This window comes from Callorhinus ursinus, unplaced genomic scaffold, assembly GCF_003265705.2.
Source record: "Callorhinus ursinus isolate GAN/ISIS: 27379988/994484 unplaced genomic scaffold, GSC_fseal_2.0 scaffold5, whole genome shotgun sequence".
In the NCBI taxonomy this organism is placed as follows: Eukaryota; Metazoa; Chordata; class Mammalia; order Carnivora; family Otariidae; genus Callorhinus; species Callorhinus ursinus.
In genome coordinates this window covers 37,763,746-37,781,073 of record NW_027397067.1, presented here as the reverse complement: position 1 = coordinate 37,781,073, position 17,328 = coordinate 37,763,746, and the positions used below count along the sequence as shown (strand labels likewise).

The window sequence follows — 17,328 nt, the reverse complement described above, 5'->3', positions numbered from 1 at the left end:
AAATTAATTTACCTTCTGTATCTCTTATCTATTGCTTCATAAGAAACTGTTCCAAAACTTAGTACCTTAAAACTATAATAACGATTTTTACCTCTCACAATTCTGTGTGTTGGCTGGTTGGTGCGTCTGCTAATCTTGCCTAAGTTCACATATGACCAAATTCAGCCTGCTTATCCACTAGGGATGAATTCCTGTCATAAACTCATATATTCACATGGTCCCTTTCTTTTCATGGGTTCTCTCTATACATGGTGCCTCCCTCCCTCTCACTGGCTCTGTCTCTAATATCTCTCTCTCCCTGTCTCTTGGATCTGTTTCTTGGATCTGTCTACATGTGGTCTGCCTACTTTCTTAGAATCTCTCTCCATGTTGTTACTTCTTTTCCATGGGATCACTCATCCTCAAGGAGGATAATCTGGGCTTCTTCAACCATGAGAGTCTCAGGGCTCCAAGCAGGCATGTCTCCCACATGAACATTTATCATGCCTCTGTATATATCACATGGTCAAACCTAGTCAATCTGAGAAGATATTATACAAGATGAGTCTTCCAGGAAGCATGATTCCTTGGAAGCCATTATTGTAGCAACCACACATCTCTTTATTTTACATCACTCCCCCCTCATAAGAACCCAATTGCATGGCCCACTGTTTTTCTCCTAGGTTCCCATACATGTAACCAACTTTTATGCCTTCTTAACTTTGGCCAGGCTTCTCCTTACAGTGCTCCCCTCTGCCTTGGGATATTCTCTGCCTCAAATAGAAAGTACCTACTTTAACAAGTCAGCTGCAATGTTTGAGAAGTCTTTCCTGAAATCCATACAGAAGGAAAAAGCTCTCCTTCCTTTCTTTCACTTTATTCATAAATTATAGTAATCTCAATGTGCCAGAATTATCCACTGACATGTCTTTCTCTAGCCAGAATTTGAGCACCTCAAAGGTAGTCATTGTATCCCATTCATCTTTGTGTTATTCAACAATTATCATCAGTTATCTTCATTCTTTATGCGCACTTTCTTCTCAATAAACATTTATTGGGTGAATGATTCTGTTCCTAACCTATATGCAAAGGGTTATAAATCATTCTGTAGAGTCTTCATGTTATTACAGAAATAGCCTAAAAAGAAATTATACATATTAAACAGATTTTGCTCAGAAACAGAGACCTGAAAGATGTCTTAGAACTTTACATTCCTTCTTGTAAACATGTAAAGAAGTGATGATATTGACTTAGGAGTTAGAACCACATTTCTCCTTAGAGAAGGAAATCCCTTGATAAGTCAATGCAAGATATAGCATTTCTTTTTTTTTTTTTTTTTTTTAAGATATAGCATTTCCAGGAATGAGATTCTGACTACCTTTCGAAAAACATTGAATCAGGGCCCAAAACGATCATCAGTATGGAGAATAATTCCAGCATCCTTGGCAGAACCAGCAAAATGATCCACAACTAGAAATAGTTTCTATAGAACTTCTGAGATTCCTTACTTCAGGGAAGAAAGAAGACCCTTCCTTGAAAAGGGGGAGATAATCTATCAGAATTCACTTCTGGATCCACTTTGGAGACCCACCCTTTTAGCCTCCAACAGAATTCACTATCTTGGGTCAATCTGCCCATGTGGTACTGTCAGTCAAATATAGTTCAAAGAGCACTTTAAACAGTGTGACATTACTGTAAATTTCCAGGAGTCCCTAATGAGTGATAATAGCAGCCTGCCTTACAGTCCTCTTAGGGGATGACTTTTTTTCTTATCTGGAAATTTGTACCAAAGGGTTTAACAACAGTCTTAGGAGTGACATGCAGCAACTTCAGGTAACAATTAGTCACTGGTTTATAGTAGCAGTCACTGGTTTATTTGTAGCAGAGACAGTAACACTTACCAAATATCCAAATATTCTATTTACATATTATAAATTATCTATATCTATGTATTATATTCCCAGTCTCTCTGCACCTCAGTGAAGACATACAACCACTTCTGGCCAAAGATATAAGTAGGCTTATATCTTTGGCCAGATATAATATATCATATATATATATAATCATATAAGCCTGTATATGATTCTCCAGTCTCTCTCTTCCCCTGACATGATGTCTGAATGGAGACCTCAATTCTAGATGGTGCCACCACAAGACTGGAGCCTCCATCAACCTGGGTGCAGAGTCCTTTATCAACCACAGGGACCTGTTGCAGAAGCAAGAAATAAACTTCTGTATGTTAAACCATTAAGATTTGGAGGTTGTTTATTAACAAGAATGCAATTTAGCCTAGTCTGGTTAATACATATTACTCAAATACTGGATTTTTTTCAGCTATCTTTAAAAAACATTTCATCATACATTTATTGAGTATCTAATGTATGCCAGGAACTCTACTGGGTATTTAGAATGTTATTAGTTAACATTTGTAAAGTACTGTCCTTGTGGAGTTGATATTCTAATCAAGAAAATCAAAATCACTAACAGTAATTGTGACCATTAAGTACACAGAACATTGTGTTGTTACAGGAGATACATACAGGTGATACTGTAATAAAAATATTAAGGATAGTATTATTTATATGTGTTTTTTTCTAAAATCTCAAAATTAGAATGTGTTCACTTTAGTGAGAATCTATAATTTATTTCCATTTGATTGAAGACTTGCTTCAAGTTACTTAAAATGTGCAGCATTTTGAAAGGAACACCAACAATTTTAGCAGGTTTGAGGAAAGGTAAATGAAGAAGTAAGTAGTCTACTACTTCACCAAAGGCCACTGTCATGGTAAACATAGTAATTAGCCTGTGCCTCTTGAGAAAAGTCAATCAGCAACAGCTTCCAGTCATTATTTGAAAGGTGTGTAGAGGGCAAAACCAGATTTCTGCTTTTCATTTGCTAAGATGAAATACTGAGCAAAGGGTCTCAAATTCAAGTCCTTTTGGTTCCAGGAAGACAATAAAAGAGTAAAGTAAGACTGACTTAAAAAAAAAGTATTAACTGTTAATAAATATTGTTTATTTTAATTGAATTACAGTTTGAATATATATAATAATGCAAACATGTATTATAGTTGGGATTATATTTTAAATTGAACCTTAAATATATATATTTAATAAAGAGAAGCTATTAAGTATTAAATTTGTCTTTCCTAATGAATTGCTTCTTTGATTTAGAACTGGAAAATTCATCCTCTCTTCTACACCAAGATGGCCATGCCTAGTTGAGTATTTTACATTGATACAGAATTCAGCCTTTAGTAGGGAGTTTTATTAAGAAAATAGCTGTTCACAAACATAAGCACATCTGGACATGTATAAAATCTTTGCACAATGGTTTTTTACAATTAAGAAAATTACCATACAAAGTCATTTGTAGAATTCTAGTATTCTAGAACTTCTATTCAGTTTTCAGAAAACATTTATGCAATTCAGAAACTTCCATTTGAAGCTCTCTGTTCTCATGATTAAAGTTAATTGAGAGAGCTTAATTTGATTAAAACTAAATGTTAGTACATCTTTATAAACTTTGAAATCAGAGAATATCTTCTGGAATTCAGTTCCTTTTGGGGGAATATAGTTTAATCCATAACTGTTACTTCTGGAGCCACTTTCATCAAAGGAACATAAACCACAATATTCCTTTTCATATGAGTTTCCCAAACATACAGTTTTGCTTGACATGGACACATAAATTCATTAGTAACCACTTGTGAAGTTCCTTTTAAAGGGTTTAGATGGGTTGTAACATTAACCAAAAAGCTCAAGATTCATCCCTGAGTCTCTGGTGAGCTGAAGTAGAAATTTTCCCAAGATGACATGAGCAAACCAATTTCTTTCAACTCTTGAAAATAAGAAACTTTTCAATGCAATTAAAATGTCACAACTAAGTTACTAGACTCTGCATACAACAGACAAGTTACTCAATTGTGCTTCCAGGGCATCAAATCCAGCATTGTGCTCTCTACATTTCATACCACAGAAGCACTTCCAATTTGTGTCACTTATTCCAACCAAGACAGTCTTTTTTTTTTTTTTTTTAACCATTTGGTACAAAGTAATTCCTGGCAAATTACAATGTGTCCCTCCAAATTTTACCATCTGAGATTTTCATCTCAGAAGAAGTTTGATGTTAACCTGAATTTCCATGGAGGTGCCACCTTATATTAGTCACTCCCTAATATTTCTTAGCCAGTCTCCATTAAGCATTTCAAGACTTCCTCAACACAGTTTGTTTTTTGATGTTGTGCCTCTTATTGGCTTTATATTCAAAATTTCTTCAGTCTCATGTATATTTTCATTTATAACATGTACAAATACTGCTAACCAGATGATATTTGTTACGTCTGGGCTTTTGTCAGCTGCAACAGAATATGACATAAATATTTTAACTTCTTCCTCCCGCTTATCTTTTAAGATATCAGCTATTTCTTTGACAATCGGAGCTAACATTTCTTGTTGGAATTAAGTCTTGCTGCCAATTTTGTATTTTCATAGGTACTACTTAACTCAATTTTATGGCAGTATTACTCAGATTTTTTTTTAATCTAAAAGCAAGCCCAGTTTAAAAAAAATTGGAATCTTTTCCCAGATCATTAAGTTTCTCATCAAATAAGTTTTCCATTTATCGATCATATTTCTTACCATGATTGCTTACATAATGGCATTTTAAGTTGTATTTTTGGACAAAAGCACATTTTGCACATTAAACACATAGGAATAATCTTCACTTTTGCAAAGATGTATGCTGTCTCCCACATGCTAACCTCTCAGCTTATCATTCATTTTCCCTCTTTTGATAAAGATAAAAATACAAGAAATCATTCCTCTTCTCTACAAAAGAAAACAATAGAACTGCAATGATTTATGGCAACTGAAATTATGACTCAATCACATAAACAAAAAGGAAACTATGTTTCATTCTGCTGCTGATCCTTAGCTCAAGAAATCCGGCCAGTGATGCCAGTGCTTCTAATTTTGCAATGAAAGGCAAAACCCAAGGATTTTCTGTAAAACTGACATGTTGAGAAGTAGTTCAAATTGTTTTTAAAACATTGTTCAGTCCAAACAACAAAAGAGCTGGGGCTGCATCTAGCCCAAGGCTGGTTTGTGGTCTCCGTGCTGAGTCAGGTCTTTGTATCACATGAATTCAGAACCTTGTCCAACTACCCTACATCTTCCTAACCTTACATTTGGCTGCAGAGCCTGATCTCATAAATTCTTAAGCAAATCAATTATGCATAGCCATTATCCATCAAAAGCACTGCTTGGCATTTAAAGAAATGGTGAGACAATGGATTCATCCATAACTTATCTACATTATATGAATATACCACCATCAACAGACAATGAAATATTTCAATGTGTAAAGGAATTTTAATAAGGAACAGTATTTCAGTAATGGCCTGTATAACCTGTCTCACAAATGGACAGAAAATCAACATACTGTTCTTCCCCCATTAAAATTAATAGCACTTTTTTTCATCATATGCAGTCAAAAACAACTTGAAGAGTTTTCATTATAAGTCTGTGCAGTAGTTCTTACACATCCATATACAAGCACAAAGAATATCAGACTTTTATATCCCATGAGAAACCAGCATGCAAGGATTTGGCCACCTGAAATTCTTCTCCAAATAAAAAGCTAAGCTAGCAAGTTTATTATGATTCAACAATTTATTATCTGTAAGGTCATCAAATTCAACTATAATTTAACATGTAAACATCTAGGCCAGTGTGGTCCAGGAGAGAAAATCTTAAGGAAAGGCCAGGTAATTGAGCTTAGAGAACTAAAAGATAAGGAGTAAAAAAATACAGGTGATAGTGTATGTCACATATATATACTAACTGTCTCAGAAAGAGCATATTAAGTAGTATATAAAATATAGGTCTTGAAAAGCTACATTTCCCATTAACTGCTAGGATCTAACAATATCTTTTCTTATATCATTAAATGTTTAGTCTCAAGGGAGACATAGTGTCATACGATAAGAACTGACCAATGTGATAATCCCTTCTTTCTAAGACAAGACTTTATCCTTGGGTTCATGGATGGACAACAGAGAGATTCATGAAGTCCCTGAAATTATGTATAAATGTTCAAAGTAATTAATAACACCAATTAGTTTAAACTTATTTTTATCCTAGGAACTAGAATCAAAGGAAGAATTTGATTAGTATTTCGGAGTCTAAAATAAACAAACCCTATTTAAAAAAAAATAACTTTCAGGTAAGTCATTAGTAATTATTTGGCTATGTGCTCATTAAATATGCAGTAAAGAATTATGGCAGTTCAATAAATTCATTAGAAAAGGTAGAGTGCTATAATAAACATGAAATCTGTTAACATTAAAAAAAAAAAAGAAAAGATAGTGCACTGTTGAAAAAAAATAAGGATTAAGGAGTCAGAGATCTATGTTCTATCCAAGTCCTGCCACTAACTAGTTACATGAAAAAGAATAAGGTGCTTAAACTGAGCTCCTATTCCTTCCTCTGTCAAAGATAATAACAATCCCTACCTCAAAATGACTACCTTTTGAGTTTTAGAAAAACCTGATGAACATAGCACTTCCTAGCACCTAGTAGGAACTAACAGTAAGTTTCCTTCCTCCTCTCTTTCCTATTGAATACATGCTTTTCTTAATTGCCTAAAATATCCAGACCATTCATTCCTGGTAACTATGAAGGCCCGAGGTAAGTAACCTATAAATATCCATAGGATACACAAACACCTCAATATCCACCAAAAAGAGCCTATTAAACTTTAACCCATACTTAAGCCAAGAAAGGCCCCAATTTCATACAGCTTTAAAAAAACAGTAGCAAAGAAGAATAAAAACTTCACCAAACCTAGGGTGTAAACTCCACTTCACAAGCACAGAGTGAGCCACAAAGGTAAATGGAGAACATTCTGAAAGGTAGTACTAACTTCCACTAGTACTAGTTTGTGGAGCTGGAAAAAAAGTCATGAAGTCAAGAGAGTATCTTTTCTGACCAAAACAGGTTAGAGGAATCATTAAAGAGACTAAACTAATAGATTTTGGGAAGCCCACCAAAGCCCCTCAGGTATAGAATGTAACCACAACATTTGCACCCAGGCTTCACTTAATTATGTGCACCTGAATGAACGAGAGCTTAGCCACCTGAAAATATCCTCCACTGCTCATGGAACAGATAACTATAAGTGAGGCCTGAGGGTGAAACTGTGACCACAGTAGCACCTAGTCCCTACCCCTCGAGAGAGAAAACTTCCATTAAACTATGAAGAGAGAAAATAAAGATCAATGTTGTAAGAATGTACTATGAAAGAGATTATATCTTTCCTACTTCAGAGGAATTAAAATATCCTTTCTTTCATAAAACTGTAATAGTAAATAATAGCTTTTCAATTAACTTATATATTAAATATAAAAATTAACAATACTATGTCTTTCTCCACTTTTTAAAATTGGATCTTCCATGGAAAGGTCTGGAACTACTAATCTACCTGCTAACATTAATTATGAATCTAAGTTAGTCATTTTCATCATTATCAACATGACAACAGCAGATACTTAAAAATGAAAAGAAAATCAGAAGCCAAAAAAGAAGGTGACCAAACTGGGGGATTAGAACAAATAACTACCAGTGAATATGTAATTCTGGAAACAGGAGAGAACTTTTTAAAAATTCTAAGTAGAAGTCTCAATGAGATGTGAGAATATTGAATTGTATTTGTTTTTTTGGGGGGTAAACATCTATTTTTTAAAAAGAGCACAAGAGAAGGGCAGCCATTTTAGTAATCTTTAAAAAAAAATGACTGGCTAAATAGTTAAATCAATAGAAGTAATGATTTTTCAGAAGAGTATTGCTCTGAAAACCCAGCCTATGAATCAGATGTTGAGAAATTCCTTTGAGAGAAGGATTATGATTCTAGAATTATGTACCAGTGAACTATTATTTTTGTGTGAAAGTAAACATTTGTTCAATAAAAGAATGAATTAATATAAGATGAATGAATTCATTAAAAGGTACAAAGTATCACAAACCTGTAACATTTGTGAACACTGTAGCAAATGCTGTTTCACTCTTACTCAGGATGGACTTCCAACTGCCAGACACCTGAATTATGTTTATTTGTTTCTTTTCTTAATGCTGGTTTTCTTTGGTTACCAGAGCCCACACTGATTGCAGACAAAATAGGCCAGAAATTCTGGAGAATAACTGACAACCTCGAGTAGGTCTCAACCAATTGACTACAGTGGATGGATAAATATCCCAGCTCTCTCACCAACTTGGCAAAGATAACTCTGAAGTTCATTTTCTACACTGGCTCCTGGGAGTTCCCAGAGGCAGTAAGCTACAGTTGCTCACAGTGGTAAATTGCTTGCTAATGCACCCTTTAGTAGCCTCCCTAGTTTCTCTGTCCCAACTTCCCACTCTCTTACCTAAACTTTCTAGAAACTGCTTGCCCTTGAATCCAAGCTAAAATAACACTTCTGCTCCAAATAATTAGTCAAAATTTATAAAGAAAAATATCATAAATACATGAAAGAAGATCACATGCGTAACTGGAAACTGAAAACTTCCTCAGAAGTTGATAGGCCAAGTAGGCATAAAATAACAAGCCAGAAGACTTGAATAACAAACTGCAGATTTGATATAATGAATTATAAAGATGAGAACATTATCAAACATCTACCTTTCTCCTAGAGCACCAGACCAAGATGATATCCCAGACAAATTCAAAGAACAGACTAATTCTAAGTCATTTAAATTGTTATAGAAAATAGAGGTTTTCACTATTGATTTTATGAAGCTAGTATAACTTTAATAAAAAACTAATTGATTTTGTATACCCACCTGTGAGTTCACACCCACCCACATACTCAATAACTACAAAGAAATCTCATTTGAGAGTATAATGGAAAAAAAATCCTAATTAAAATATTAGCAAATCAAATCCACAATTAAATCAAAAGCACATTGCAACATGACCAAGTTGACTTTATTCCAGAAAAACAAAGATAACTGAACTTAAGAAATTCAATTCTGTAGTTCATTATGTTGACAGATCTATAGATTAAACCATTTATTTCTAAAACTGATAAAAAACATTACATATAATTTATCTATTCCTATATTACGAATAAAACTTCCTTAATGTGATTCAGTCTAACAGGAAAAAATTAGCATCATCATACCTAATAGTGAAAAAAATTAAAAGCACTTCTACAAAAGTCAGGGATAAACAAGGATATTTGTTATCATTTCCATTATTTGATATTGCTCTGAAGTTTCTAGTCAATACAATGAAACAAGAAAAAGAAGACAGGTACATATAGATAAGCAAGCAAACAAATTATCATGATTTACAAATGATATCATTTTCTACCCAAAAAAAGGCAAGAGTAAAAATTCTGAAATCTGTAACAAAATTTAGTGACTAAATTACAATATTAATACACCAAATTAGTAAATCCTAAGCATTAGTAATAATTTTTAGATGTTTGAATTCAATTGTTGTATTCACAGTCCTACTGAAATATAAGCTATATTATTCATAGAAATAAACCTAAAAAGAACCACATAAAACCCCTGTGAAGAAAACTATAAAACTTTACTGATACACATAAAAGATTTTTAGATGGGAGAACTCAATACTGTAAAGGTTTCAGTTTTCTCCAGTACAATTTATAAATTCAATGCACTTTTAATTAAATTCCTAAAGAACTAATAGAAATAGAATGTAGTAATGGTATGGAATATACCAAAACTATGGTTAATTTCATGAAGAACAGTAAATTTATGAGGACAATAAATTTTGGAGGGGAGAGAGAGAGAGAGCGGGGCAGGGGAAAGGCAGTAGGGGCAGAGAAAGTGGGAGAGAGAATCTCCATGCTGGGCATGGAGCCTGCTTAAGATGCTGAACATGGAGCCCGACATGGGTCTCAATCTCACAACCCTGAGATCATGACCTGAGCTGAAATCAAGAGTCAGATGCTTAACCAACTGAACCACCCAGCCATCCCAAATATAAAATTTTTTTTTTTTTTTAGCACGCACAAAGCAGAAAGATAAAAAAATTTTGAAAGAGAAAAATAAGAAGTATCTGTTCTACTGGGCAAAATTTATTAAAAGCTACAATTATTAAAACAATATATCATTGGCATAGGAATATAGAAGTGAAAAAGACTAAATAAGATCCAAATCCATAAATATATGGAAACTATCATATTATAAATGTGGCATTTCAAATCAGACGGAAAAATGAATAAATATAATTTTTCCCAACATTTGGAAAAATATTGAGTCTCTGCCTCAGACAAAATCCAGATGTATTAATATTTAAGTTCTTTTATACATAAAATTACTATAGTCAAACAGGAGTATATTATTTTAATACTTAAGAAAAAAGAGGAGATCTTTCTTAGGTATAAGAAATCCAAAACTATAAAGTTATATAACTATACATTAATTTAAAAGCTTTTTAAGGCAAAACCATTATGAACAAAATTAAAAGATAGCAGAAATACATCATAGTGTATACAATAGACAGGCAATATCCCTAGTATATAAGATTCTAAGATTATGTACCATATTATTATGTTATAATAATACAGAACAGATTGGTGGCTGCCAAAGGCAGGAGATGGGGGGTAAGCAAAATGAATAAAGAGGGTCAAAAGGTATAAACTTCCAGATATAAAATAAATAAAAGAAATGTAATACACAGCATGATAACTATAGTTAATAATAATCTTTGTATATCTGAAGGTTGCTAAGAGAATAAATCTTAAAATTTCTGATCACAAGAAAAAATGTGTAACTATGTATAGTGACAGGTATTAACTAGACTTATTGTGATCATTTTACAATATATATACAAATATTGAATCATTATGCTACGCATATGAAAGTGTATAACATTAATTTTACCTCAATAAAAAAAGAAAAGAAATAAAAGAAAATGCTTCTGCATAGCAAAAAAAAAAAAAAAAAACAATATGATGAAAAAGTAACTTACAGAGTGGGAGAAAATATTTGTAACCATATATCCAATAAAGGGTTAATATCCAAGATACATAAAAACTCATACAACTAAATAACAAAAAAAATCTGATTAAAAAATGGGCAAAAAACCTGAATATTTTTCCAAAGAAGACATACAAACAGCCAATAGATACCTAAAGAAATGCTCATCACTAATAATCAGGGAAATGCAAATCAAAAGCACAATGAGATTATCACATCATACCTGTTAGAAGACATATCTGCACTCCTGTTTACTGCAGCATTATTCCAAGACATGGAAACAACCTATGCATCCATCAACAGATGAATGGATAAAACTGTGACTGATCACTCTCTCTCTCTCTCTCTCTCTCTCTCTCTCTCACTCACACACACACATGCGCGCGCGCGCATGCACACACACATACACACAATGGAATATTATGCAGCTATAAGAAAGAAGGAAATCCATCCATTTGAGACATGGATGGAACTTGGGGCATCACGCTAAATGAAATAATCCAGACAAAGAAGACAAATACTGAATAATATCACTTAAATGTAGAATCTAAAAAAGCCAAACTCGTAGAAACAGAGAGGTGCAATGATGGTTACCAGGGACTGGGCAACAGGGGAGCCGGGGAGATGTTGGTAAAAAGTGCAAACTTACAGCTAAAAGACAAAGAAGTCCTGGAGTTCTAATGCACTGCATGGTGACTAGAGTCAAAAGTACTCTAACTATATACTTCAAAGATCCTGAGACTAGACCTTAAATGTTTCCCACCACAGAAAAGAAATTATAATTATGTTATGTGATAAGAGATGTTAGCTAATACCATGGTGGTGAATCATATTGCGATATACAAATGAAATATGAAAAATTCCTTAATTTAAAAAATTCAAATAAAAATAATAAAATCATATTGTCTTATAACCTACCAGATTGGCAGTTTTAAGATGCATGGTATGAGACAATAGACACGGAAATAGTTTTGATATGTAGTTTGAAAACAATTTTTAGGAGAGCCACCTCATTATCTTTCAAAATTACATACTATTTGATTCAGTAATATATGAGAAAATAGTCAAATAATAGAACAAAGGTATAAATACAAAGATGTTTATTGAAATGTTACAATCATAAAGAAAAAATGGAATGTTCATCGTGGAAATAACATTAAATAACTTCTCAAAACAATCACTTTTGTATTAACTTGAAAAGGAGTCCACAAAATACCTTTAAGTTAAATAAGCACATGCATTCTTATATATATATATATATATATATAATGTATAGTTATGATATGTAAATATATATGTATAATTTAAAAGGATGGAAGGAAATATACTAAAACATTAATAGTAAATAGCTTTATAAGGTGAGATTACAAGGGAACTTCAAATTTTTCTGTTTCATAATTTTTACCATGATTTGTATTATCAGGAAAATATCTTCCATTTTGAAACAAAAATGAATAAGAAATATCAAATTTTACTATTTTGGAGTCATTTGACTCACATTTTACTCCTGTTTCTCCAATGAAATCACTGACCTAAATAAAAAAATATTTGTATCATCTATGAGCAGCAGTAACAGGGGACTTTTTAGAGCTTGTGAATAAAATTGTGATTTTTTTTATTTTATTATGTTAATCACCATACATTACATTAGTTTTTGATGTAGTGTTCCATGATTCATTGTTTGCGTATAATAACACCCATTGCTCCATTCAATACCCTCTTTAATACCCATCACCAGGCTAATCCATCCCCCCACCCACCTCCCCTCTAGAACCCTCAGTTTGTTTCTTAGAGTCCATAGTCTCTCACGGTTCGTCTCCACCTCCGATTCCCCCTCCTTCATTTTACCCTTCCTACTATCTTCTTTGTTTTAACATATAATGTATTATTTGTTTCAGAAATTGTGATTTAAAGCAAAATACATTTTTAATACTGGAGCCACAATAAAGCTGAGTTTTGATGGTTTAAAAAAAAAACTTCTAACAAAGCAAACTTTATAGCTCCAAGGTATCTGAAATGCTTACCGAAGAAACTCTACATACAACAGGAAAAAATAATCAAGTTTATGTTTTTGATGGATTTGATGATTAATATTGAACAAAAATCGGCAGAAGATAAAATACAATCAGTGACTTAATATGTTATAGATAACAATGACTGAGTTTAATGTTACAGGCTTTTCAACTGGTTTGGGCATACCTACTCATTTGCTCGTTTACATTTTCTAGCTACCCATGGAGGTAATTTACAAGATCAAAGGAATGTGAATTTTCATTAGATTGATCAAAAGCACTGGATTTGTTCTTTCTGTCAAAGACACACATTAGTTTTAATGGAAAGAACATATGTAAAGGGGGGCCTGACTAGCTCAGTTGGAAGAGTGTGCAACTCTTGATCTTGGGGTCATGGGTTCAAGCCCCATATTGAGAGTAGAGTTTACTTAAACTTGGAAGGAAGGAAGGAAGGAAGGAAGGAAGGAAGGAAGGAAGGAAGGAAGGAAGGAAGGAAGGAAGGAAGGAAGGAAGGAAGGGCATGTGTATGCCAAGTGACTATATTTTGTTAGTCTGCTCAAACATTATGAAACTACTGTAACATTTTCATTTATAATAAAATTTTACTAATATCACAAAAAGGTGTGCACATTTTTCATACAAAAAGGAGTACACTTAACAGTGTATATTAACCTATATACAATTCTATGAAATATATCCAATCAGCCAACCAAGTACATCTTTTAAATAAATGTTCTATGTCTAGCAGTGTAAAATATTTTTATGTTCCAAACATATATTTACCTCCTCAAACACAACAGTTAGTAAAACAGCACTGTCTCCTACATAAATAATGTCTAGTCTAAAAAAAGTTCGTAGTTATATAATTATCCTTTAAATCAATCTCAGGTTTCATCTTGATAGACTAGTAAAAGGGATTTTTGTGACAAATATAAAAAATATTTGAAACAGTATATTTACAACACATTCTCCAAGAGCAGAAATATCAAGTGGAATATTTTTATCTGGAAGATATGGGACGCTTTTTTTTTTTTGAGAAGATTATACAATATCATTTTAATTGCTTTATTACATTAAATAGAAGAAAATTGGGATGTTGGTTGTTATTTGAATTTGGGTTTATTTTTAATGCCAGTTTTTCTTAGGTACAGGTTGCAGAGTTATCTCCCCTTTCCAATGGCTGAGCAGTTCTACCGATTTGCAAATTCACAAAGAGAGTAATCCTATGTTAGGCCCAGACTGTTTCCTGGCAGCGATGTTCTTTTGCTCATGCCAGGAAAAAAAAAAAAAACGCTGTGTTCAAAATTCATTTTGTGTGATGAACAATTTAGTTCCATAAACAAACTCTTAGTTGATTATTTCTATTTAGTAAACTAATTTGCAGATGCAACCCCAGGTTACAGAAGCAATATTCCTAACACCTAAGTCTACTCAATAACCAAAGTGCCTATTTGTCATTTTGATTAAATAGTGAAAAAGGCAGCCAATTTGATGAAAAAAATCAGCTAACACTTACTTGATTTTAAAAGCCAAAGCAATAGGGTTCTTGAGTAAATTTCCACTGTCAATTTTCTCACATTGGTTAACTCTAATTGTCTTGGGATAAAATGATTAATTAGGTTGGATTATTGAGAAATATTGTGGAGGAATAGAAACTCACAATAAATGTTCAGTTAGTTGAGTATGACAAAAGGTAGGAGAAGAGAACATTAAGAGGAACACATGAACCTTCTCATTTAAATCTTTCAACAGTTTAGTTAAATCTTATTATCCCTATATTACAAATAAGGAAAAAAGCATAAGAGAAGTGGAATAATTTTTCCAAATCCACAAAGATGATAAATGCTGGATTCAAGTTTTAAACCCAAGTTTCTGACCCCAAACTAGGTTTTTCCCTCTTCACCATGCTGCCACCACAGAGATCAAACCAGCCAGTAAGTACAGTGTAGACATTTTCAGCAACATAAATTCATTTTATCTCCAAATCTATTTGAATGTTACATATGAATCACTCTATTTTAAAAAAGTAGTACAAGTAGGTGGAGCCCAAGGCTCTCTGGTTAACAAAGAGCCTTTTTTAAAATATTTTACTTATTTATTTGAGATAGAGGGCATAAGCAGGCAAAGCTGTAGGCAGAGGGAGAAGCAGACTCACTGCTGAGCAGGGAGCCTAACACTGGGTTCCATCCCAGGACCCTGGGATCACGACCTGAGCCGAAGGCAAATGCTTAACCAACTGAGCCACCCAGGTGCTCAGAGTATAAGATTTGGAAATAATAACCCATCTCTTCCATGCACTTGGCTAATAATCTTTTAAATTCTCTATAGTGACAAAAAAAAATATTAAGAAGATAAAACTTCCTATTTCAGGTTTATCAATAGTTGATTCAGCTTCAGAGTAGGCTGGGGAAAATTACTTTGTCTGCCTCAGACTCAGTTTTCTTAGCAAGAAAGAATATAAAATATTGAGCATTTTATTGCTATCTCTATTTCTGCTAAAGAAACAAGAGGGAACAAAGTTAGACACTGGGAGAAATTATGCCATCCTAAATAAAATATCTCCCTCTCAAGAGTTTTTTAATATTTTATTTATTTATTTGACACAGAGAGAGAGAGCAAGAAAGGGAATACAAGTAGGGGGAGTAGAGAGGGAGAAGCAGGCTTCCCGCTGAGCACGGAGCCCAATTCAACTGCATCCCAGGACCCTGGGACCATGACCTGAGCTGAAGGCAGATGCTTAACCAACTGAGCCACCAAGGCACCCCCTTCTCAAGAGTTTTTCTAAAAACAAAAATAGCAGTCTGTTCCAACATCACCAAAACTTGATGGAAGAAAAGGAGAGATGGTAAAATGGCTGGCTTCACCTGATGCTCTCCTGGAATTAACAATTCATTTAGAATTCCAGTTACTTCTTCTAGGGCATTATTAATACCCTACTGGCATAAAGAAGCTACTGCATCTTGTTATAGGGAACTGTTTTCCATTACCCTGATTACTGCTCCTGGTACATTGGTTTATTCTGAACTTCTTGAATCACAGTACTGTATTCTCTATTATTCTAGGTTCCTATGGTTGCAGTATTCTGCCTATTTCCCAGTAAGCAATGTAATCTCAACTTTTTCCCATTAATAAATCACAGATTAGAGAAACTCACTTTCTAATTTGCACTAATGATAATAGGGAGCATTGACAATTACATTTTGTAGATTAGAAAATACATAAGCAAACAAAACTCAAAGATACTGTTTCATTAAATGTACTTTTTCTCAGCAATTGTTTGCTTAATTTATATAAATGTCCTCTGCTCTAACCATGCCATGATAGTGAAATATCACCAAGTATTAATGACACTTTAAACCATTTAGTCTTTCTAGGCAATGATATGAGACACTCTGATTTTAAAGTCTATGTGTTTCTTTTCTCCAGCGGAGCAAGAACAGAAGGAAAAAGATCTAAATTCTACTTGTAAGGAAAGTTTCATTTTAAGTGAAGGTCATTAAATGCTGGAATAAGGATAGAAAAAGGTCAACAGAGAATAAAGAGGTGTTTTAACTACAGAATAGACTTTCTATCCTCTGGAAGGATTCAGTTATGGTTCAAGGACTATCAATTCCTATAAATTTAAAAAGTCTTAGTCTGCACCAATACATTAAAGAATGGACCATTCTTACTTCTTCAATTTGTAAGAAGAGGGATGAGACAGAGGGATGGAATGTCTGCTCAAGACAATATCATTAATTTGGGAATCACCAAAATTAGAATTCATAGGTCAGACTTAATTTTTTTCACCTTGGAAAACACATTTTCACAGTTATAATTGACAAAAAATAAACTTGTGGTTTGGGGAACATGGGTTGGAGAGTTGATGAAAAATCTCAATATTTATCACTCTAGGAAATATTGAAACTACATTTGTTTTTACCCTTTTCTCTTTACACAGTACTACTCCTGCTAGTATTACTGTATGAACTCTTATTCTTCAGAGACCTGATTATATGCCAGTAGCACAGCTTGCTTGAATTTGGGAGTTTGTATTAAATAAAAATGACTTTAAATTCCAAATTTAAAGATATGTGAAAGTACATGTTTCAAATTTTTACTTCATCAAGTTTTAAAATTAACTTTTAGAGCTAAGTCAAAGGAGCTGATTTTGTCTCTAATTTGATGGATGGTTCCCCGAAAGAGTTGGCAATAAGATCCATCTAATCTAAATTTGAATTCATACTGTTATTTGGAATAAAGATAATTCAGACTACTATCAAGGAATTCATCTAATAAGGCCTTTTTAGGTAAAATTCACAGCAATGAAAATGAGAAATTAGAAAAA

At 33.3% G+C, this 17,328-nt stretch overlaps 1 long non-coding RNA gene across 1 annotated transcript in view; it reads right to left on the bottom strand.

Moving 5' to 3' along the window:
• Positions 1-2,052: 2,052 nt before the first annotated feature.
• The window catches only part of LOC141372811 (uncharacterized), a 57,628-nt gene continuing 42,352 nt past the window's right edge, over positions 2,053-17,328 (bottom strand). Inside the window, exon 3 of the long non-coding RNA XR_012378251.1 lies at positions 2,053-2,185. This is a non-coding gene — a long non-coding RNA (uncharacterized lncRNA). The remainder of the gene's footprint in view (positions 2,186-17,328) is intronic.